At 44.8% G+C, this 23,501-nt stretch overlaps 2 protein-coding genes across 3 annotated transcripts in view; one reads left to right on the top strand and one right to left on the bottom strand.

Annotated features, from left to right (window-relative positions):
• LOC116505159 (tyrosine-protein kinase ZAP-70) overlaps positions 1-19,209 on the bottom strand; it is a 70,418-nt gene extending 51,209 nt beyond the window's left edge. Inside the window, exon 1 of the mRNA XM_032212433.1 lies at positions 19,023-19,209. The gene's annotated coding sequence lies outside the window, so the exon portion shown is untranslated. The remainder of the gene's footprint in view (positions 1-19,022) is intronic.
• ADAMTS10 (ADAM metallopeptidase with thrombospondin type 1 motif 10) overlaps positions 18,125-23,501 on the top strand; it is a 70,818-nt gene continuing 65,441 nt past the window's right edge. Inside the window, exon 1 of one of the 2 annotated variants that reach the window (XM_032212317.1) lies at positions 18,125-18,525. The gene's annotated coding sequence lies outside the window, so the exon portion shown is untranslated. The other variant, XM_032212392.1, reaches the window with a different exon arrangement.

The raw sequence follows: 23,501 nt of genomic DNA, 5'->3' as shown, positions 1-23,501 counted from the left end.
CAGAAAGTGGGTTTATTTGCTTCTCTTAAAGAAGCTTAATGTGCAGGAAGTTTTAGGTGTGCTATATTAATTTTAGACAGCAGTGCGCTTGTGCTTGCATGCAAAGCTCCATTTGCCCACAGCTCATGCAAGTGGAGTTTTGTGCATGCATTGCTCATCGCTGCCACGGCCCGGTTTGAAGCAAGCCGCAGCCTGGTGATGGAAGACTCCTGCTGTGAAGCATTATGGGCAGGGTGGGCTTCAAAATTTTTAGCATGGGGTTCTCTGCCCGGTTGCTGGGTGGGCAGCATGGTCATAGTGGGCATGGCATAGTCAGCCACCTGCACCACGGCCGGGGGGGGGGATTTTTGCCCTGCCCAGCCTCTAGAGGCTTTCCTCGAGCCTCTGGGAGGTGAAAACGGCCTCCCCAGGCTCCAGAGGCCCTTCCTGAACTTCCAGTAGGCCCTTTTTTCGCCCTCCCTGAGCATCTGCCTGCACTCTGCGCCTACCTGCATCCCAAAAGGGGCGCGTGGGGACTCCTGGGAGGGGAGGGGCGGGTTGGGCAGGGCCAGCCAGGAGTGGTTCTCCAAACTGCACAGAATCTTAGCTAGAGATTCTCCAAAACCCCTGCGAACTTCGGGCAGCCCACCCCTGATTATGGGACAGTAAATAAGTGTATGTGCTTTTGCTAGTGCTACTTAGTAAAAGACAATCAGATGATTGTGGCTGCCATCTTGCCATGTTTACCCCGGTGCGCCCCCCGCCCCCGTGGGCTATTTTTCATAGTGAAGCTCTGACGTGTCTCTCTAAGACTAACTCCAGCATACAGACATGAAAACATTGTACCTCCATTATAACAACCACACAATCAAAGCACCAACCTTTCTATATGTGCATCGCCATGTTTGGGAAAATGGCTGAGGCTTTGATTGCATGGTTGTGGCTGCTAACGTGAACTTATTTTGACCCCCAAAGCACACACACACAAAAAAAAGAGGTAGAGGAAGAAATAGGAAATTTCCTTTTTTCTGATGTGGAAAGTTATCACCCAGCCCTCTCCCAGAAAAATGAAATATCCTAGGAAATATTGAAAAGGCAGAATATTATATTTCCCTGGATGTGAAAAGGAGAAATGTTTTAAAGAGAAACTTCCTGCAGCTTCCTGCCTCCCCCCACCTTTTGTCAATGGGCCATTAAGCAGCCCAAGCTAGTCCCTTTACATAATAAAGAGTTCTCCACTTCAGTTCCAGAGTGATGGGATTAAGGCATGGTAACATTGGCCCTTTACCCAACTCGCCACATGGCATCTGAGAACTCAACCAAACCTGGATTCAAAACGCAGCCTAGAGAGTTGCCCCTGCATGGCCCCATGGGAGTTTGACAACCAATCAGAATAAAAGCTCAAGATCAAAGGCCAGAGAGGGTATAAAACCAGGGACTCAGCATCTCAGTCCTTCCTTCTCTTTTCTCCACCAACATTGAAGCGTGTGATCACTTTTTTCTGTACAGGACTCAAGCCATGTGGTCCTGTCCACCATTAAACCATCTTTCCAAGCAGCCCCCATGTCTCCAGTGTCTTTTTCCCCACTTGGAGCCGAACCCAGAAGGACATTTCTTTCATCACTGAAACACAAACCCTTGTTCAATTAGCAACAGGGCAGGTGAAAATCAGAAACAGGAAGGGGTTTTAATTCTCATAATTGAGGCCTAGCGGTCAGAAGAGACCTATGTGTGCAAATGTATTTTCCAACACATATTCAGCCTTAATTCAGCCACCTGACCTTAAACATAAAGTAACCACAACACAAAGCCAAGGTGTGATTCTCTGAAGAATGTTGCACGTTCCTTTCTTGTTTGCGTTCTCAGACTAGAAAGGTGTAGGTGTTAATTTGTCAGAGTAAAAAAAATCTCAAGATTCTTCCCTAGAAAGAGGGGGGTGGAATTGGACTACTATTTAACTGCAAGACGTCCCAATTTTGGCGGGACAGTCACGATTTTGAACAATTTGTCCTGCGTCCCGGGGCGTTCTTAAAAAGTCCTGATTTTTGTGACCGTACCCAGAAGTAAGCCTGCCCCGCCCCCAGCCCTGTATACCCGTCCCAGCCAGCCGGTATTTTGTCCCTTCTGTCTCCCCGTTGCTCAGAAAAGCAACTTCGGGAAGGTCCTTTGCTAGTAGGCAGGTTCTAGGACGCCTGCCGCCACCAAAGGACCTTCTCGGAGTTGCTTTTCTGAGCAACGGGGAGACAGAAGGGACGCAATCTCCTTTCATTCTCCCTCTGCCTCATTCACTCGTTCGGGCAGCAGAGAACGAAAGAAAATTGCATAGCCGAGGACAAAGGAGCCTGCACCCTCCTTCATTCAAACGTTCAGGCAGCAGGGATTGGGGGGGGGGCTTTCTTGCACGCCTTCTTTCTCTGAAGCCGCGCCGGATTCAGCAAACCGGGCAGCGCATGCCCTTGGGATTGTGCAACAGCCAAAGAACAAGAGGCGAGAATTCGGGTGCTGCACAAGCCCATGGGAACGCCCTACCCTCTTCTCTCTGATAGCCGCCTGGTTAAAAAGGAGGAAGAGGAGGCTCTGCTAGTCCGGAGCCCATCCGGGAAGACGAGGAACGCAAGGGGGATCCCTCCCCCCGCAGATGGGCTCCGGACCAGCGGAGCCTCCTCCTCCTTTTTAACCAGGCGACTATCAGAGAGAAGAGGGCAGCGTGTGCCCGTGGGCTTATGCAGCAGCCGAAAATCGCCTGGTGAAAAAGATCGCCTGGTTAAAAAGGAGGAAGAGGAGGCTCTGCTAGTCCGGAGCCCATCCGCGGGGGCAGGGATCCCCCTCACGTTCCTCGTCTTCCTCGATGGGCTCCTCCTCCTTTTTAACCAGGCGGCTATCAGAGAGAGGAGGGCAGCGCAAAGGAGGAGCAGAACAGCCTTAATCATGGTACCCAGTCAAAAAACCTTTTCCTTCTGTAAAAAAAAAGGGGGGGGGGGAATTCCAGACCCTGACTGAAAGAGGGAATACTCAGCCAGGGCACCCTTTGCTCCGCCATAGCAACCTTTTCAAGCAGGATCAGACTAGTTTGAAAGCCTCGCCTTCTACTTCGGCGGGGAAATTCCCTGCCGCCCAGGCTCCGTCCCGCAGAAAAAATCCCGAAGCTCGAGAGGCAAGCGTTGCCCCCGCCTGCCAGAATCTCTGGAGAGAACTTTGCAACTAGCTGAGGAATGGTGAGCAGCGGACTTGAGCGTTTGCACGCATTCAGCCAAGGTCCTGCTGAGCCCCGCTACTTTGGACGACCCGATGGATTTTACGATGGATGTGCACCCCCGGGAGGTGTTGAAGAAGGACAGGCAGCTCAGCCTGATCCAGGACGACAGGCGCAACAGCGGCTTACAGACAGAGACAGAGAGACACACACAGAGTGAGAAACACACACACACGGAGGGAGGAGAGACAGAGAGAGAGACAGAGAGAGACAGACACACAGAGAGAATGACAGAGAGAGAGAGAGAGAGAGGGAGGGAGGGAGGGAAATAGAGGCAAAGAGCCACACAAAGAGTGAGATACAAACAGAGATAGATAGATAGATAGATAGATAGATAGATAGATAGATAGATAGATAGATAGATAGATGGGGAGAGAGAGAGAGCGAGAGAGAGAGAGAGAGAGAATGAATTCAGGAAGAGGGAAGAGATGGAGGACTGGCTTTTCGCTCCGATTTCTGAGCCCCCAGCTGTTAGTGACGGAGGAGGAGGAGGACGAAGGAAGGGGTTGCATTTTGTCAGGCTGACAGCTCATTCTGTGGTGTTTTTAAAAAGTCCCGTTTTTTTTTTTAAGCACGAAAGGAAAAATCTGCAAAAGGTCACGGGGAGCCCCTGGAATTGTTCCTCGCAAAGCATCATGGTTGCAGAGAATGCAAATGAAGGTGCTTATCTCCCCACCTGGCTCCGTGTCCTTGTATTCAAATCGGAGTCAAGCTGAGTCCCATTCAGAGGGCGGAGGGACGCTGTGCTTTTTTGTTTTGTTTTATCTATATTCTCACAACCATGCAAAGGTGGGTTTTGTGCTACAAGGATCTTTCTTTCTTTCTTTCCCTGTCTGCAGTTCCAATTGCAGTCATCCTTTGCTTCGGATTAAAGCACCGTTTCTCATTCCTTGCAAAACTGGGGAAAAGGCAGGGCTGCCTCCCTCTCCCCTTTCCTTGCAGCGCCCTCGGTTGCAAAATGTTCCCCTGATTTGGTTTATAGGTTCGCAGCAATGCGATCCAACAAATAGGGAAGTTTTAATAAGATCTTCTGACTTTATTTGGTCTCTGCTGCCCTCCCACCCCCAACCCCTTGGGTTTTGTCCCCTCCCAAGGAGAGAGTGGGAAGGAGAGGAAGGAAGGAGGGAGGGGGGAAGGAAAAGAAGAAGGGAGGTGGGGAGAAGATGGAAGGAGAAAAGATGGAAGGAAGGAGAAGGAATAGAAGGAAGAAGGAGGAAGGAGGAAGGAGAAGGAGGAAGATGGAAGAAGAAAGGAAGGAAGAAATAGAAGAGGGGAGGGAGAAAAAGAGGGAAGGAGGTAGGAAGAGAAGGGGAAGAGAGGGAAAGAGCAGAAAGACAGAGAAGGTGAAGGTAGATAGGCAGAAGGAAGGAAGAAGGAAGAAATAGGAAGGAGGGAAGGTGAAAGGATGGAAGGAGGAAGGAACAGAAGCGAAGGGGAAGAGAGAGATGGAAAGAGCAGAAAGACAGAGAAGGTAGATAGGCAAAAGAAATGAAGCTGAAAGAATGGAAGGAGGAAGGAAGAGAAAAGTAGGAAGGGAGTGAGTGTGGAAAGAAGAGAGGATGGAAGGAGAAAGGAAGGAAGAGAGGGAAAGAGCAGAAGACGGATAAGGTGAAGGTAGATAAGCAAGAGGAAGGAAGGAAGGAAGAAGTGAGGTGTCTCGAGGAGGGGGAAAACGTTTAGTGACCAAAGTTACAATGGCATTGAAAAAAGTGACTGATGACCATTTTTCACACTTAGCGACTGTTGCGACCATTTTTCACACTTAGCGACTGTTGCGACCATTTTTCACACTTAGCGACCGTTGCAGCATCCTCATGGTCACGTGATCAAAATTTTGTTTGGCAACAAATTCGTATTTATGATGGTTTCAGTGTCCTGGGGTCATTAATCGCCTTTTGTGAGTTTTTGACAAAATATAAATTTTTTAATCAAGCCCCCCCCCCAGGTCAATGGTGTCCCTCTTTACCAATCTGAAAATCTGGTCACCTTATGTAGGCAGCCCCCATAGATTGGGTGCCAAACTCAAGGCCCGGATCTGGCCCACAGGGTCCTTAGATGTGCTTAGATGGGGCTGCCCTGAAAATAGTGAAGGGCTGCCCCACAGTGTCTCTGCCAGCGAAAATGGAGCTGGGGAGGGCCGTGGGTGGCCTTTGTGAACTCTGTTTTCGCTGGCAGAGGATTGCAGGAGGCCGTCGCAGCCAGAAACGGAGCTCCGGAGCCCATTTTCGCTGGCAGAGAACTCGCACCCCCAAGGCGCCCCCAACACTAGTGATGTCATGCTGATCGTGCTCACCTTGGCCACACCCAACCCGGGCCCCCAAGATCAAACACAACCCTAATGCGGTCCTCAATGAAATTGAGTTGGACACCCCCGGTTTACACTATGTCAATCCTTTCCTGAGGATTTGAACTGACAGAACTTGAAGCTTCCCATATCTCTGACATAAATGAAACCAATGCTGTAGTGCCTCCTAGTGGTCAGTAGTGAATGCAACTATGATCAGTAATGAATACTGTATAACCATGTTAATATAAAGCATGGCTGACTAATTTCCTACAGAGCCTGTCATAAAATATTATGCACCCTGAAAGTGTTTTTTATTTAATTTTATTATTTCTCTCCAAGAGGCCCTCAAGACAATCACCCAGAATAACAGAACGCTGGAAGAAAAATCCACTCTGGTTCCAGGCCCAGAAGAAATACGCTGAAAATAAAATGGAGGCAGGCTTAGAATAGAATAGAATAGACTAGAATAGAATAGAATAACATAATTGGAAGGGACCTTGGAGGTCTTCTAGTCCAACCCCCTGCCTAGGCAGGAAACCCTACACCATTTCAGACAAATGGCTATCCAACATCTTCTTAAAGACTTCCAGTGTTGGAGCATTCATAACTTCTGGAGGCAAGCTGTTCCACTGATTAATTGTTCTGTCAGGAAATTTCCCCTCAGTTCTAAGTTGCTTCTCTCCTTGATTAATTTCCACCCATTGCTTCTTGTCCTACCCTCAGGTGCCCTGGAGAATAACTTGACTCTCTTTTCTTTGTGGCAATCCCTGAGATATTGGAAGACTGCTATCATGTCTCCCCTGGTCCTTCTTTTCATCAGATTAGACTAAGGTGACCAGACGTCCTGATTTTGGCAGGACAGTCATGATTTCTAACAATTTGTCCCGTGTCCCGGGGCATTTTAAAAAAAGTCCTGATTTTCTGGCTTCATGTTGAAAGCCCAGTGGATTTGCTTAAGAAATCCTAACCGGGTCAAGACAAAAGACACTGTCTAACCTCTCTCTCTGTCTCAGTACTTTCATTGAAGATATTAAAATGTTAAAGCAACAAAACGGACGCCCCCCCCCCCGGCCTTTTACCTCCTTTTATAAGAAAAAATGACCCAGTACCATAGAGCGCCAGGAAATACTTTGGCTAGAGCGGGAAGCGAGTGTTCCTTCCTGGATTTCCCGGATGGGAGGGGCACGGAGGTTGGAGGTCGGGTCATGTGGGAAAAAATGGTGGCTCCTCATTTTTCTTTGAAAAATATTTCCCTGGGGCTAATTTCACCATTTTAATTTGCTCAGTTCTTTGTATTAACATCTACATCATTCTGGATTGACTTGGAGTGCCTGCCTGCTGGTAAGTGAGCTGGTTTTTTTTCTTTTACTTTTTAATGTATTTTAAAATAATATTTTATTTATTGTGCATAGGATTTTTTAAAATAGTTTTATTCTGTGTGGATTCTTTGAAATATATTGTGCATAGAATTTTTTAAAATAGTTTTACTTCAATTTATTCTTTGTGGATTCTTTTTTTAAATTGTCTTAAACTATTTAAAAAAAGATTCTATCCAAAATAAATTGAAGTGAAACCATTTTTTAAAAATTTATGCACAATATTTTGAAATATATTGTGCATAGAATTTTTAAAAATAGTTTTACTTCAATTTATTCTGTGTGGAATAGTTTGAAATGTTTTACTTCAATTTATTCTGTGTGGATTCTTTTTTTTAAATTGTCTTAGACTATTTTAAAAAAAGATTCTATCCAAAATACAAAATACTGGCTGCAGTTATTCACTTAAGAACTGTGGCAAGAAAGGTGGTATAGTGACCAAAGTTACAATGACATTGAAAAAAGTGACTGATGACCATTTTTCACACTTAGCGACCATTTTCACACTTAGCGACCATTGCAGCATCCTCATGGTCACGTGATCAAACTTTTGATGTTTGGCAACAGTTACAATTTATATTTGTAAATTGTAGTTATGTTGAAATAAAAAAAAATATTACAATACTATTTTTGCATTGTATGAAAATTTTTGTTGCTCCGTATAAAATTTTTAATCAACCTCCCCCCCCCCCCCGGTCAAAGGTGTCCCTCTTTACCAATCTGAAAATCTGGTCACCTTAGACTAGATATACCCAGTTCCTGCAACCATTTTTCATATGTTTTAGTCTCTAGTCCCCTAATCATCTTGGTTGCTCTTTTCTGCACTCTTTCTAAGAGTCTCCACATCTTTTTTACATCGTGGCGACCAAAACTGAATGCCGTATATCAAGTGTGGCCTTACCAAGGCATTATAAAGTGGCATTAACCCTTCACATGATCTTGATTCTATCCCTCTGTTTATGCAGCCTAGAACTGTGTTGGCTTTTTTGGCAGCTGATGCACACGGCTGCAAGAAAGGAAGCCTCTGTTTGTTTGGTAGCCAGAAACTAGTGACAGCAGCATGTTACTGGGGTGGCTGACAACATGGGGATGAGAGTAGGTGGGTTTTTATACATTCGTTGGGGCTTTGTGATTGAGATGCCTATTTCTGTGTAAGAAAATGTCCTTTAATATTTTAATGGCTGATTTCTATGGGGTCATGTAGGGGTCATGGCTGGCTCTACCGGCCAAGGGGGAAATACAAATCCTAGGTTGTTTTGTTTGTCTGAGCTAATCTTGTCAGCTTTGGCTCCTTGCCTCTTGTGTTGCTTCTTTGGGGTTTCTGGCTGCTCATTGATTATGAATTGGTTGGCTCAGTCTTTCTGAATGGATACAAAATCCCCATTCCTAAAGACTGGCCTCTCCATGCTTCTGCTTGAGGCTATTTTCCTATGGCAGGAAAAATTGGGGCTCCCAGAATTCCCAGCTGGCTGCATTAGTTATTAAAGCACTTTAATGAGAGCCGAGGTGGCTCAGTGGGTAGAGTGCAGTACTGCAGGCTACTTCAGCTGACTGTTATCTGCAGTTCGGCGGTTCAAATCTCACCGGCTCAGGGTTGACTCAGCCTTCCATCCTTCCGAGGTGGGTGAAATGAGGACCCGGATTGTTGTTGGGGGCAATATGCTGACTCTGTAAACCACTTAGAGAGGGCTGAAAGCCCTATGAAGCGGTATATAAGTCTAACTGCTATTGCTATTGCTAAAGCACCAGGCTAGAAAACAGGAGACTGGGAGTTCTAGTCCCAACGTAGACATGAAAACCGCTTGGTAATTAAATCAGTCGCTCTCTTTCACCTCAATTCACTTCGTAAGGGAAAATAGGCTGAGGAAGGAGCATTTCTCACCTTGAGTTATTTATAAAAAGAATAAAGGCGGGAGGCTTTTTAAAGAAAAGTATTTAAAAACCTGGCACTGTCTACAGGTCCCGGGTTAGAGTAAATGAATGATTAGACCCTTTGTGACTCTTTTTGTTGTGAAATCTTTTTTTAATTTGTTTTGGATTACAAATATTCCTTGACTGACCATTAAAAGTTACAACAAATGGCACTGAAAAAAGTGATTTATGATCATTTATTATGCCATGGTCACGTGATCAAAATTTGGGTTCTTGGCAATTGGTGTGTATTTATGACAGTTACACTGTCCCGAGGTCATATAATCACAACTTTCCAGCTTCCGACAAGCAAAAGCAATGGGAGAAGCCAGATTTGCTTAAGAACTGCATTATTCATTTAGCAACAGCAGCAATTCCCTTAACAAAAAGGTTGTAAAATGGGGCATAACTCACTTAACAACTGCCATACTCCACAATAGAAGTGCCGGGCTCGGTTGCCATAAAACAAAGACTACCTCAATATATAGAAGTGTCTCTATTGGTTTTTTTTGTTGTGGTATCCTGTAATCTGTCCAGACCTGTACAGATTATAGTGCCCGATAAATTAACTAACTAAACTGCTTTTCTGTTTCCCACTATTCTCAGAAGAGCAAACAGAGAGAAAAAAAGGAGAACTAAAAACAATACACCAATAATAGTACCCCGATACTATAACAGTATCGTGACCCGACAAATGCGCGCACGACAAAGGCGCACGGACGAAACCACGGCAAGAAAACCGCAACATCATAAATGCGCCCACAACGGGCCGACAAAACCGCCCCCACAAAAGCACGATTTCAGTTAAGTTAAGGGTTAGGTTCAGGGTTAGGTTCAGGGTTAGGTTTAGGGTTAGGTTTAGGGTTAGGTTTAGGTTAGATTTAGGGTTAGGTTCAGGGTTAGGTTTAGGTTCGGTTTAGGGTTGAGTTTAGGGTTAGGTTTAGGGTTAGGTTTTGAGTTAGGTTTAGAACTCGCGGTTATTACTTGTTTGTTGAAGGCGTGCTTTTGTTGGCACGCTGTTGTTGGCGCGCTTCTGCGCTCATTCGTTGGCGCAATTTAGAACTCGCGGTTTTCTCGGCACACTTTCGTCGGCGCGCTTTTGTCGAGCGCACATTTGTCGGTGAACCTAACAGTATTGACCAATAGGGGTAGAAACCAAAATCTAGCATGCACACAACAATGTACTCTCCTGAAGAGGCACATTTTTTACTTGCTTACGTGAATGGAAACTGATTAAAGATGAAATTCTTTATCTGTAATGGCAGATGTTCCATAAGAGATACCAACATTGAGAAGGGAATCTTTTCTGAGAGATTGGCTGACTCATAAATAATTTTAAATTGGAAAAAAAAAATCCTAAAGACGCCCACCCCAATTTATGGCAAAACAGAGTAAAAAATATTTCAGAAATACCCCTAGCCTACATGCTGGTATAATAATTCAAGCAGGGAATTATAATGACCAGTAGTGCAATGATTAGAATGTTTTGGAAACAGGATGAGCTGGGCATCCACTGAGGTAAAAAACAGTCAAGATGGCAGCCCTGAGTACACAAATGAAGCCCCCACTCCTTTTTATGTACAGTGTGTCAGAAACGCAATGCTAGGCTGCATTTCTTCACTGCCGCTTCGGTGCACGTGCAGAAGTCATCTTGATGATGTCTGGGTGGATGGGCGGAGCCTCGTGCCACCGCCATTACCAGTTTGCCCGAACCGGTGAGAACTGGCAGCATGCCACCTCTGAAGTTTCGAGTTTCGAGTTTCATTTTATTTATATGCCGCCCTATTCCCGGCGGGACTCAGGGCGGCACACAAACTCAAGGAGGGGAAGGGAAAAACACAAAAACTACAAAGTACAGGGCATTTAAAAACAACCAACAGCCACATGATTCGAGAGGGGAAGGGAACTCATCGATCCCAGGCCTGCCGACACAGCCAGGTTTTAACGGCTTTTCGGAAGGCCTGGAGAGAGGTGAGGGTCTGAATCTCTGCGGGGAGCTCATTCCAAAGGGCCGGAGCCGCCACAGAGAAGGCCCTCCCCCGGGTAGTAGCCAGATGACATTGGCCAGTAGATGGAACCCGGAGGAGGCCTAATCTGTGGGATCTAATGGGCCTTTGGGAGGTAATTGGCAGCAGGCGGTCTCTCAAGTACCCAGGTCCAATACCATGAAGGGCTTTATAAGTGACGACTAGCACCTTGAAGCGTATCCGGAGACCAATCGGTAACCAGTGCAGCTCGCGGAGGATAGGTGTGACGTGGGTGTACCGAGGTGCACCCACAATCGCTTGCGCGGCTGCATTCTGGACGAGCTGAAGTCTCCGAATGCTCTTCAAGGGCTGCCCCATGTAGAGCAAAGACCATACTTGGATTACTGCATCCAAGTTTTGGTCACCACAATAGAAAAAAAAATGCTGAAACTCTGGAGAAAGGACAAAGAAGAGCAATAAAAATGACGAGGGGCTGGAGGCTAAAGCATAGGAAGAACAGTTGCAGGAATTGGGTTTGTCTACTCTAGTGAAAAGAAGGAGGAGACCATAGTAGCAGCAGTGCAATGTTTGAGGGGCTGCCAGAAAGAAGAGGGGGGGTCAACCTATTTTCCAAAGCACCAGAAGACAAGAAGCAATGGGTGGAAACTAATCAAGGAGAGAAGCAACCTAGAACTAAGGAGGAATTTCCTGACAGCGACAACAATTAACAAGTGGAAAGGCTTGCCTTCAGAAGTTGTGGGTGCTCCATAACTAGACGTTTTTAAGAAGAGATTGGACAGCCACTTGTCTGAAATTGTAAAGGGCTTCCTGCTTGAGCAGGGGGTTGGACTAGAAGACCTCCAAGGTCTCTTCCAACTCTGTTATTCTGTTACCTCATGGCCACCAACTAAATATTTTTTTGCCTCTCCCTTTGGATGCCTCTGAGTCGAGAACAATTCCCAGAACTCAACTGGGAAAGGGCACCGTCTGCCAATTTTTTTTTCCCCAAGTGAACATTTATTACATTCCATTTCTGCATCTGCCTGTAAATATTTTTTAGACATTTGCATAAACATTCATAGACTTTGTCCTCGGCATAAAAGTCTGTGGTTATTTTTGTACACTTTTCTCTTATTACATACAAGTCTGCATCCCTGGATTAACCATTAAGCAAAATAAGCAGAAGTTTAAGGCACCAAGGGAAGGGCGGGCACCACAAAAGGTTTTTCTTTAAGGCTACCATGGGCTTAACTCTTTCAGTGCCACAATCAACTTAGTTTCCAGCACTTACTGAGTCTTAATGTCTTGTCACCTGAACAATGGAAGAGCTAAGTAGCACCACTGTTAGGTTGTGAATAGGGTATCAATTGATCTTAATCCAGCCGGCATGTTGCAAGCAATTTCCATTAATCTGCACCAAGGGTGTCAACTTGATTTCATCAGGGTTGCGTTTGACCTTGTGGAGGGGGGATGGGGGGCATGGCCGGGGTGGGCATGGCCAGCTCGATGCCACTCACGGCGGGGGCATCTGTGGTGGCTTGAGAGCTCTGCTTGGGAGGGCTGTGCATTTTTACTGGCAGAGGTACATTGGGGCTGGTCCTTTGCTGTTTCCAGGTCTAAGCATTAGCAATAGCAGTTAGACTTATATACCGCTTCATAGGGCTTTCAGCCCTCTCTAAGCGGTTTACAGAGTCAGCATATTGCCCCCAACAACAATCCGGGTCCTCATTTTACCCACCTCGGAGGGATGGAAGGCTGAGTCAACCCTGAGCCGGTGAGATTTGAACAGCCGAACTGCTGAACTGCAGTCAGCTGAAGTAGCCTGCAGTGCTGCATTTAACCACTGCACCACCTTGGCTCATATACTGGTTCGCTTTCATTCCGCAGGCAAGATCTGCCCCCCCCCCGGCCTTGAGTTTGACACCCTTGATCTACACCTTTTTATACTCAAGTTTTCCTGCATGTAGAAATCTTCACAAGCCTTTTTTACCTGACACATAAATTTTGGCGAGCCTATTTTAATATAGGGGTGTAGTGGCCTAGCCGTAAAGATGCTGGAGTAATTGACCAGAAGGTCAACAGTTTGAGACCAAACCACTGAGTGATGGGTTGAGCTCCTGTTCTTGCCCCAGCTCCTGCCAACCTAGCAGTTTGAAAGCATGAAAATGTGAGTAGATAAACAGATACCACTGCAGTAGGAAGGCAACAATATCCTGTACCCCTTGGCATATAGTCACGCCGGCCATATGACCCTGGAGGCTTTTACGGACAGCACTGGCTCCCTCAGCTAGGAAACGGAGATGACCACTGCCCTCTAGAGTTGGACACAACTGGACAGGGGAAACCTTTTCTGTTTTTTTTTAAGTCTATTTTAAAAATAGGCCATATTTGGAGATTCCCAGAGCGAACCATTACAATGGCATTCTGCCTCATGCCTTACTCTGAAAAATGCAAGATAGATCAGTGGTTCTCAACCTGTGGGCCACAGATGCCTGGAAGACTGCAATGTCATCACAGGGGGTCCGCGAAGACTTGAAGAAATGTTGTCCCGAAGCTACTTTTTCAAGAGACAACTGGACTTTCTGGTTTTTCTTCGAAGACGTTTTGCTTCTCATCCAAGAAGCTTCTTCAGCTCTGACTGAATGGTGGGAAATGGAGGAACCATCTAGTCAGAGCTGAAGAAGCTTCTTGGATGAGAAGCGAAACATCTTCGAAGAAAAGCCAGAAAGTCCAGTTGCCTCTTGAAAAAATCACCTTTGGGACAACCATGACCTGGATGACTGAGGATCTCCATAGACATTTGAAGAAATGTTATGATTTAAATCTTGAGTTAAGTCTTGGGGGTGCATGGCCATGATCCGCGCGTCAGCATTCCAAATAGCATCCAAAATTAAATCAGAGTCCAAGGCAAAGTATTGCTCAAAGTTCCAATTTATTAAGAGAGCCATGTTGGCATATCTGGGAAAACCCGAATCTGAAGCTTCTCGGTTTTTCCCCACCCAGGTTAAAGTTCATGATCTTGCCCCCACATCCACAAGTCCATCACATGGTCTAATCTTCCACTGCCATGCTGGCAGTCCCACCCATCCAGTTCCGGTCAGGTGCATAGGTGCCAAGACAAAGGATGACATTGGCATTCTAGAAAGGAATTTTATTTTGGCTATTTTACTCTGTAATATCCCCCCTCCAAATTCCCCACTATAGAAACAGCATAGTAGAATAATAGAAAGTGTGGCAGGCCAAAGATCCAAAAGGACCATGGCTGCAGGCCTGATCCCCTGGCCGCAAACAATATTTCAAGGGGATCCGTGGTGAAGAAAAGGTTGAGAATCACTGAGATAGGTTGCTTATTGGTATCACCCATCTCTACCTATAGGCACCCCTAAAATACTTCCCATAATCCTTGCGCCCAACGCAGCAGTGGCTCAAAATCAAGAGGATTTGCAAGTACAAACCCAGCTTTTGATGAAAAAAGCTGGAAGCCCAGCAGTGTTAGGTGAGGCCCGGATTCGCATCTCGCTACGCGTAGCAACTGTTCAAAGAGAATTTGATGAGTGGGTGGGAATCTTGGCCACCACCCATGCAGGGAGGGGATATTTGTTTCCTTCCTTTCATACAATTCACGCTGTGTTGGCCTGACTTCTGGCTCCTCCAGTGCGCAAACATAAAAAAGACATTGAACCCAAGCACCCAGCTTTCCACCGCAGAATCTGACCTAAGGTTTGGTCCAGGAAGGTTCTTCTCTGTCTTGGAACAGAATTTTGGCACAGGGCCTGGCAATCCAAACTTAGCACCCTCCCTTCTTTATATATTCATCTGAAGGAAACGGAACCTGACGCCCATGGATTTCCTTTCCTGAACTACATTTAGATGAACTCTCACTGAGTTACACTTGCTCCTTCCCTCCAGTTTTGGGGGTGGCAAATTTAGTGGGTCTGGGGATTTATTTTTTTTAAAGGCCAATGGAGAGTTAGCGTAATTTGGTTTAGAGCAGTGTTTCTCAACCTTGGCCACTTGAAGATGTGTGGACTTCAACTCCCAGAATTCCCCATGCTGGCTGGGGGAACTCTGGGAATTGAAGTCCCCACATCTTCAAGTGGCCAAAGTTCAGAGACATTGGTTTAGAAGATGATCCAAAAGCTCTGTCCTTCTTTATTCCTCCTACCACTGGAGTAGTGATAGCATCCCTCTAGCACATGGGTCAGCAACCGGTGGCTCTGGAGCAGTGGTGGGTTTCAAAATTATTTAGAACCTCTTCTGTAGGTGTGCCCTGCTTTGTGGGAGTGGCTTGCTGGCCATGTTACTGGGTGGGAGTGGCTTGCCAGCCGTGTGACTGGGTGGGAGTGGGTTGTCAGCCATGTTACTGGGTGGGCGTGGCCAACTTGTAAAATGTGGTGAAACTCACTTAACAACACTCTTGCTTAGCAACCAAAGTGTTGGCTTAGAAACCCTGGCATTTTAAGACTTGTGGACTTCAACTCCCAGAATTCCTCCTCCAGTCATGTTGGCTCAGGAACTCTGGCATTTGAAGCACGCAAGTCTTAAAGCTGTCAAGTTACAAGACCCTTGCACCCCTAACCCTTTAGAAAAAAAATCCCCAGGGGTGTTCAAACTTGACAGCTTTAAGACTTGTGGACTTCAACTCCCAGAATTCCTCCTCTTGCTCTTCATCTTGATGATATGAGGACGGGCGGGGGGAGGGAGCTAGAAACGGTTCTAAATGGCTATAGAAGAGGTTAGAACTGGCAGGAACCCACCCCTGCTCTGGAGCTGCATGTGGCTTTTTCATCCCTCTGCTATGGCTCCCTGTAGCTAGTTGGCTCCACAATTGATAGGGATTTTGGTTAGGACAGATAGAGGAAAATGGATGTCGCTCTAGGAGGAGACTCTATGGTGGGGGGAACCAAACTTCCGGTCGGCTCTAGAATTGAACAGGGGGCTTCCAGTTTTGTTAGATAGGACCCAGTGTTTAAATCTGTCAAGACCCATCTGGCTTGTGAGGCTATCTTCTGGGGTGTTCATCATCAAGAGACCTTGAGTTCTAGTCCTACCTTAGGTATGAAAGGTGGAGGAGTGGCTTTGGGCAAATTACCATGAGACTGAGAGATCAAGTTTTGGGCCAGTCACGCTCTCTCTCTCTCTCTCTCTCAGCCTAACCCACCTCACAGGGTTTTTGTGGTGGTGGAGAAAATAGGAAGATGAATGTTTATTGAATATGTCCGCCATCTTGTGTTATTCATAAAAAATAATAAAAGTGGGATATAAACAAACAAATAGCAGACCAGTTCAAGTAATAAATCAAATCATGAATTTGAAGCCTGTTCAGGAATTGCTTACAGGTAGTCCTTGACTTACGACAAGTGAGCCCAAAATTTCTGTTGCTAACTGAGGCATTTGTTAATTGAGTTTTGCCCCTATTTTATGATTTTTCTTACCACAATTGTTAAGTGAATCGCTGCCGTTGTTAAGTTAGCAACAGGGTTGTTAAATGAATCAGGTTTCCCCATGGACTTTGCTTGTCAGAAGGTTGCAAAAGGTGGTCACCCTGGGACACTGCAACTGTCATGAGTCAATTGCCAAGGGTCTGAATTCTGATCATGTAACCATGGGGTGGCTGTAATAGTCATAAGTGTAAAAAATTGACGTACATCATTTTTTTCCATGCTGTTGTAATTTTGAACAGTCACTAAATGAACTGTTGTAAGTTGAGGACTACCTGAATTTGTTTCTAAACTTGGAGGCTTCATTGAAGAAAAAAGGAGACACAGATTTATCAGTTTTGTTAAGAATTGTTATTCTTAATTGGAACTTTAACAGAAAACAACGATGGGGGAAAAAAGACTAGAAATGTCACTGAATTCTGTGGTTTCGTATCAGAAGATCATCATACCAAAAAGTCCCTACCCACCTTTTATTCCACTATGTTATTCCCCCCAATATGAATTATTTTTTCTGTGATAACTTTTAAGTGACTTGGGTGGAAAAAAAGGGCATCATTTCTCCCCTCTTCTTGTTATTTATTCATTCACTAGCTGATAGCATGGTGTTGCCCGAGTATTTATTTATAGGGGGAAAATATCCGGACCAAATGTAATTTCTAATGTTGGATTTTCCCCCTTACCAGAGAGAGCCCCCTTGTGGAGTACTGTGAAGCTGTTGCCATGGCAACTCCACTGCACTGCACAGTAGAAGCCATTTTAAGGCACAATAGGCTGTTGTGCATCTTAACAGAACACACACCCCGAGGGGTTTTAGGAGTGTCGTACCCCCACAGTATTATTTTCCAGAGAGTAAATCATTTGTGTACCAAGTTTGGTTGAAATTGCGTTCCAGAGTTATGATGGAACATACACACACACACACAGCTCTTTTTATATATATAGAAGAGAAGAAAGAAAAAGAAGGAAGAAGGAAGGAAGGAAGGAAGGAAGGAAGGAAGGGGAGGAGGAGGAGGAGGAGGAGGAGGAGGAGGAGATGATGATTATTAAATTTACAGTATATCACAGAAGTGAGCACAGCCCCTCACATTTTATAAATATTTAAGTATATCTTTTCATGTGACAACAAGGAAGAAATGACACTTGGCTACAATGTAAAGTAGTGGGTATACAGATTGCATAACCGTGTAAATGTGCTGTCCCCTCAAAATAACGCAACACAAAAGTGTTAATGTCTAAACTGCTCGCAACAAAAGTGAGTACACCCCTAAGTGATAATACTCATTTCTGTGATATGCCGCCGGTCAGCAAAGCAATGCTGTGGCTTACGATTAAAATCATAAACATGAGTTTTAAAAATATTTATTTACGTTAATATTAAAAAAAAATATTTAAACTACTTATGTACTGCAGCGATCCATGCCAAATAATAGGGCAGATGGAACTCACTGTCACAAGAAGTGACGTTAAAATGACAACTTTTAGTGCCGGGAAAGGGAATATTTGCTGGGCACCCTCTACTAAGTGGGCTTAATGCTCTTAACCTTTAAATGGATTTTTTTTTTAAGCAGAATTGGCCCCGTTGGTACGTTGAAGCAAAGAAGCACTAAGAATATTGCAGCTTCTTAAAACTTACCCTGGTTTATAATAGCAGATAAGCTTCACTTCCAAAGGCTAAGCAATCCTGGGCTTGTTACAGCTACTTGTGAATTTAATTTTAAAGCGTTTCTGGAGGTTGCCATTAAAAAAAACAAAACACCAGACTTTCTTTGGAGGGGCAATTGAAATAACTTGTCCTGATCCCTTTTTTTTTTCACGGTGACTTGATCCTATCACAGCAAAAAAGACCTGCCTTTAGATGGCGTCAGTAAAGGAGGAGGAGGAGTTATTTTTGGTGAAAAGGCAAGAGTGGTTGAATTTCTTTTTTTTTTCCCCTTCTTCTTCTTCTTCTAATTTAGCCTGGCAAGAGTTTCCTCTTTTTTTTTTTTAAAGAGCAACCTATTGCACCCCACACTCCTTGCTAACCTCTCTCATAGACCTTTTGCATTTGGAAAAAGAGCCTTCCTCCACACTCCCTTTAACCCGTTAGCTTGAGAGCTGCCTGCATTTCTTTCCTTTAAAAAAAAAAAAACCCTCTCCTTCTTTCTCTCTCTCTCTCTCTCTTTCTTTTTCTTCCCCACCTCCTCCAGCTGTGGCTTAGGAAAAGCCTTGCTCTCAAGTCTGGAGCACTTTCTGACAAGAGGAGGAAAAAAAAACACACGAATTTGGGGGCAGCCAAGAGAGAAAATAAAACACAACCCACTTTCACAAAAGGGTAAGCAAAATTACTTCTTTCTCCCTGCTCCAACCTCCCCCCCCCCCGCTCTCTCACCCCTTTTCTCCAGCCCTGGCTGGCCCCTTGAAGTTTGCCATCCCAGCAAAAGGCTCAAAACCCCGCACCCAGGACTGGGGACTGCCATGCTACCGAGCTGGTGGAGCTGAGCGCGGCTTGCCCAAGGGGTTTGCTCCAGCTGAGAGCGGTAAGGTCCTGAAATCGGGCAGGATTCCTCTCACCTTCTGGGTGGGAGGGGGGGGAAAGCATGAGGAACGGGGTGAGGGGGGGGGGAGGCAATGCTTGCCAGATGTTCCCAAAGCTTCACACGTATGCAGAAAACGGCCTGTCATTGTTTCTCGTGAGCCAACAGATTGGGGTGCTGCTGCTGCTCCTTTTCGCCATAGTCTCCTAGACCATCTGGTTGCAAAGTTGCAGTTTGCATCTCCCTCAAGACATTGGATTTTTTTTTTCCCCCTTTTGGGTCTGCTTTTAATTACCTGTCTTCTGTGGCAGCCTGTCAGGCGGTGTGGAATTATATGTCTGCCTTTCCTTGCCCTGCCCTGCCCTCCGACTAGACAGCCCGCTTCTCTGTCTGCCTCTATCTCTTATCGCTCTTATTTTTTCGGTTTTGTATGGCAATCTCTCCTTTTTATTTTTCCTGGATGGTTTTGCAAAATACCCCATTAACGGCGGCGCTAATTTTGCAAGAGCGTCTGGAGAGCTGGCACCGCATCTGCAAATCATATGTTCTTCAGACTTAGATCCTGGAAAACATCTGAAACCCACCCGCAACCCCCCCCCCCAATCTAAAATTAAAAATTGGGGGGGAAAAGCCAAAGCACCACCCATTTAATTAATCCCTTGGAACATATTCTTTTAATATATTCAAGTAAACATTTGTCAAGATGGAAAGCCCAGAGTTTACATCTCATGGATTAGAAGTGCAAATAACAAGAGCTTAATAAAAGAGGTTTAGCCTTCAAGACAAGTTGGAATTGGATCAAGATTAGAATCCAGATGTTTGGGAGCTCATGCTCTGGGGGAATTTGCAGACATTCTGCTCCTTTAATAGATGTGCAAAAGCAGAAGTGAAACAGAATGATAAAGTCGAAAGATAACATTATGGGTTCACAACCCACCCACCCCTCATGCCGCCAGAGAGGACATGCTATGGATCCTGCCTGGCAAGAAATTTGGGTGGGCAAGGTCCAGGAGAAGAGCCTTCTCTGCTTTGGCTCCTGACCTTCTGTGTGTTTGTCTGTGTTGTCTCTTGAAATTGCTCTGGGGGTGTGAAGGAAAAGCCACCTCTTGTGGTATTCCGTCCTTTTCTCCCCCCACCCCCCAAATCCCCATCTTCTTTTAATCTTTTAATGTTATATTTTTAGTATAACTATGATTATTCCTGTTACTGTTTTAGCTTTTAGTGTTTATAAGATGCCCAGAGTCGCCTCAGGACAAAATGAGCAGCATATAAATCAGACAGACAGACAGACAGACTACAGTACAGAATGGATAGATAGATAGATAGATATAGATAGATAGATAGATATCCTGCAAGATGATCTCTTTCTACTTAAAACTTTGTATGAAAGCAAGTCCACCACTTTTTAAAACAGGTTGTGTCTTTTTTACCAGTGAACCATCATATCATCAACAAATCCTTCTTAAAATATAATTAGAATCCCTTTGCACTGTGCATAAATAAATCAAATAAGTAAGTAAGTAAGTAATAAAAACTTGTTAGATTACCTCTGTCTGCCTTTTAATGAAAGCAAGTCCACTACTTGGACTTTCTTGTATCATCAACAAATCCTTAAAATGTAAATTAAAAGCCCTTTGTTTTAATTAATTGAATCCATCAATTTGGGTCCTACATATCCAAGGAGAGAGAAGAATTCACTTCCTCTGGGTTATACCTAATCTGCACATCCAAGATAAATACTTCAACCGAGATGGAATTACAATTTCTGTCTTTAAATTTTGCAAATTTTGCCATGAAGTTCTTGAATTAAAAACAACAAGTGTAAAAGAGGCTGGTATGAGATGAGAGTGTGCATAGAAAAGCATGGAACTGAAAAAAAATATGTTCAAAGCTTCTGTATCTCAGATATATCATGCTAGAAAATGTACTGTCAATGTATGTATGTGTATGTGCATGGATATATTTGTATATGTGAAAAATGTATACAGAAAGATATATCATTGTTATGCAGAATATTAAAATGTTTAAATGTAATACAGTTAATTTAGGAAAGGAAAACAATACACTGGTAGAAAATTTGGGAAGGACACACTTCTTCTGAAATGACAGACAGTAAATTTGATTTATTTATTATTTTATTACCGTAATTAGATATATATCCTACCCTTTCTTTTTTCTTCTTCCACTGTATTCCATCAGTTCAAATTTACTTTCTATTCATTCTTTCTTTTGGTTCAAATATATTTCCTTCCTTCCTTCCACCCATCTACATATGGCCAGATCGTGCCATATGCAGATGGAGAGGCTGAGATTGTGAGACATACATCTTTGAGTTATACCAGTTGCTTTGTTATGACTAACTCCAAAAAAAGCATCACAACCTGGATCTAAAATTATGACAGTGCTCCCTCCCACTACCTTGCTGTCACATGACTGGAGTCTGAGTTCTTGGCAACATGGCTGCCTTTATTGTGGTTGTGCAGTGTCTTACAATTATGTGTCCACGTTTTACAACAGTTTTGCCAGAAAGCAGCACTAACTTCCAGTTTTCAACAAAACTGCGCCTATGGGTTGGCTTTAACAACCACGGCATTTGCTTAACAACTGTTGTGTCCATTTTATGATTGCCGTGTTTGCTTAATGATTGTCACACCATGAAAATTGTGTGACTCCTGTTATAACCATTATGATTGTAATGGGCCGGCTGGCTCCATTACAATCTTTACTCCAGAACTACCTGTAGGTGCTCCTTAAAGTGGATTCATAGCAGATGACTGAATTATTTGGTTCCTGTACTGTGCAGTATCTTAATTCACAGTTGTTGGAGAACTAGCAGAATAGAACTGGAATGATTCTAGTTTTGTTTGTAGGCTTCCCAGTTGCATCTGTCTGGACACAATGCCTTCCAAATATGTAGCAGGTGGAATTCTGGGAAATATAGTCCCAACATTTATTGAAAGTACAGTGCCAGGCTGAGATAAACTGAGATGATCTTGGTTTAATCCAAGAAATTTCTTCCCATGTGCATCTGCCCTGGAGATGCTGTGGTGATGGTATCAAAAGGGTGGGTGGATTTCCCTTAACCAACTCTCTGATTACCACGAGGGAGAAGATTTAGGTGAAAACTCAGAGAAAAGGGGAAATTGAGGGGTGGCTTTCCTCAGAATTTTCTTCATTCTGCTTGAGATCTCCAACATGTTAAATAAATCACAGGTTCCATCCTACAAACATGAACTACAGGATGGAAAGCCCTGCAGAAAATGTCCTGATTTGCTTCGTAGCACAAAAAAAGAGGCACCCCTTGGAGCAAAAATCAATCCTCATCTGATTTCCATTAAGTTCTTCTCAAACCAGAGACCGAGCCAAATGGCTAAATTCTCTCCAGCTCTGATGGTGAAAGGAAGACTAGCTGCCCTCCCTCCCTTCCTCTCCTCCACAACAATATGTTTGGAGGAAGAGGAGGAGGAGGAAGGGGGAGGGTGGGGAGAAAAAGTCTACAACAGAATAACTGTATTTGAGTTGCCAAAATTCAGACATGCACTAGAGGGCAGCAAAGAGAAGCTCTCTTTGCTGCCCTCTAATGCTGCGATGGGGAACCTATGCCAGAGGTGGCACACAGAGCCCTATCTGCGGGCACGTGAGCCGTTGCCCAGCTCAGCTCCACTGCACATGCGCACGTGCCTCCCACCGGCCAGCTGATTTTCAGGTTTCCTGCTAGGCCCAAAATAAGGCACAAGGGTCGGGGGGTTGCCCGTATGTGCAGGAGCTCGTTCCATTATGGGTGTGCCACATGCACAATTTCAGCACGCGAGGACCGAAAGGTTAGCCATCACTGCTCGAACATTTGCAATTTTGCAGCTCTGATATGACAGTCCCTGTCTAAGACAATCTTCCAGTGCTCCCCAGATGCCACCAGGTAAGGCCAAATAGGCCGAGTGGAAATGCGGCTACATGTTCCAACACATCTGGAGGACACCAAGTAGGAAAGCTGAGCCAGCGATTTCCTGAATCCGCAGAAATTTAAAGCACGAGTGAAAAATGCAACAGGACCAGAGGCTTGTGGGGGGGGGGGGGGATGCAGATAAAAGACAGACTGGTGGGGGGGGGAGCGTTGGGATGGGTGTCCATCAGCTGGGACTGGGAGTTGCTGAAGGGTAATGAGAAGTAATTATTCATAAGCGCCCAAGGGAAGCTGCTTCACGCACTGAAATGCGAGGCAATTAATGAAGCTGAGGTAAACCAGGCCTCAGCCTGGAAGGCTGACAGAGGAAAAATGCTGACTTCAGACAGGCATGCTCTGAGCTGAATTCCTTTCTTGCTATTCCTTTTTCTTTTCTTTTCTTCTCTACCATCAGCTGAATGAATGTCTCTTTTTCTCTCTCTCTCTCGTTGCCTTTTCTTCCCGTGATGATCCATTAACCGGTTCTGCTTCTCTCTTCCATCCATTACTTTGCCAGTTTCGGGTTTCCCTCCAGTCTGCTCAAATCTCTTCTCGTTCCTTCTTCCCTTCTCTTTCTTTTCCTCCTCTGCTGATGTTTTGCTTCCTGTGCAACGTCCACTTGATATTTCTGAATCGCTTTTCGGTCTCCGCGCTCTCTTCTCCGTCTTTTCTCCGTTGGTTTCAAGAGGAGAGAAAAAGGCCACGGAAGTCCAGAAATTTGAACAGCTCTCTTATCATCCGTCTGAAAAATGTTTTCCCATTGAAGCATTGGCTCATTTAGTGCTTTTGTAACCAGTTTTGTTCCAGAACTTTAAAAAAAAAAAGTTTGAAGCA

This window comes from Thamnophis elegans, chromosome 1 (assembly GCF_009769535.1).
Source record: "Thamnophis elegans isolate rThaEle1 chromosome 1, rThaEle1.pri, whole genome shotgun sequence".
Taxonomy (NCBI): Eukaryota; Metazoa; Chordata; class Lepidosauria; order Squamata; family Colubridae; genus Thamnophis; species Thamnophis elegans.
Note: the sequence above shows the minus strand (reverse complement) of the source record. Positions and strands in the feature narration are given on the sequence as shown.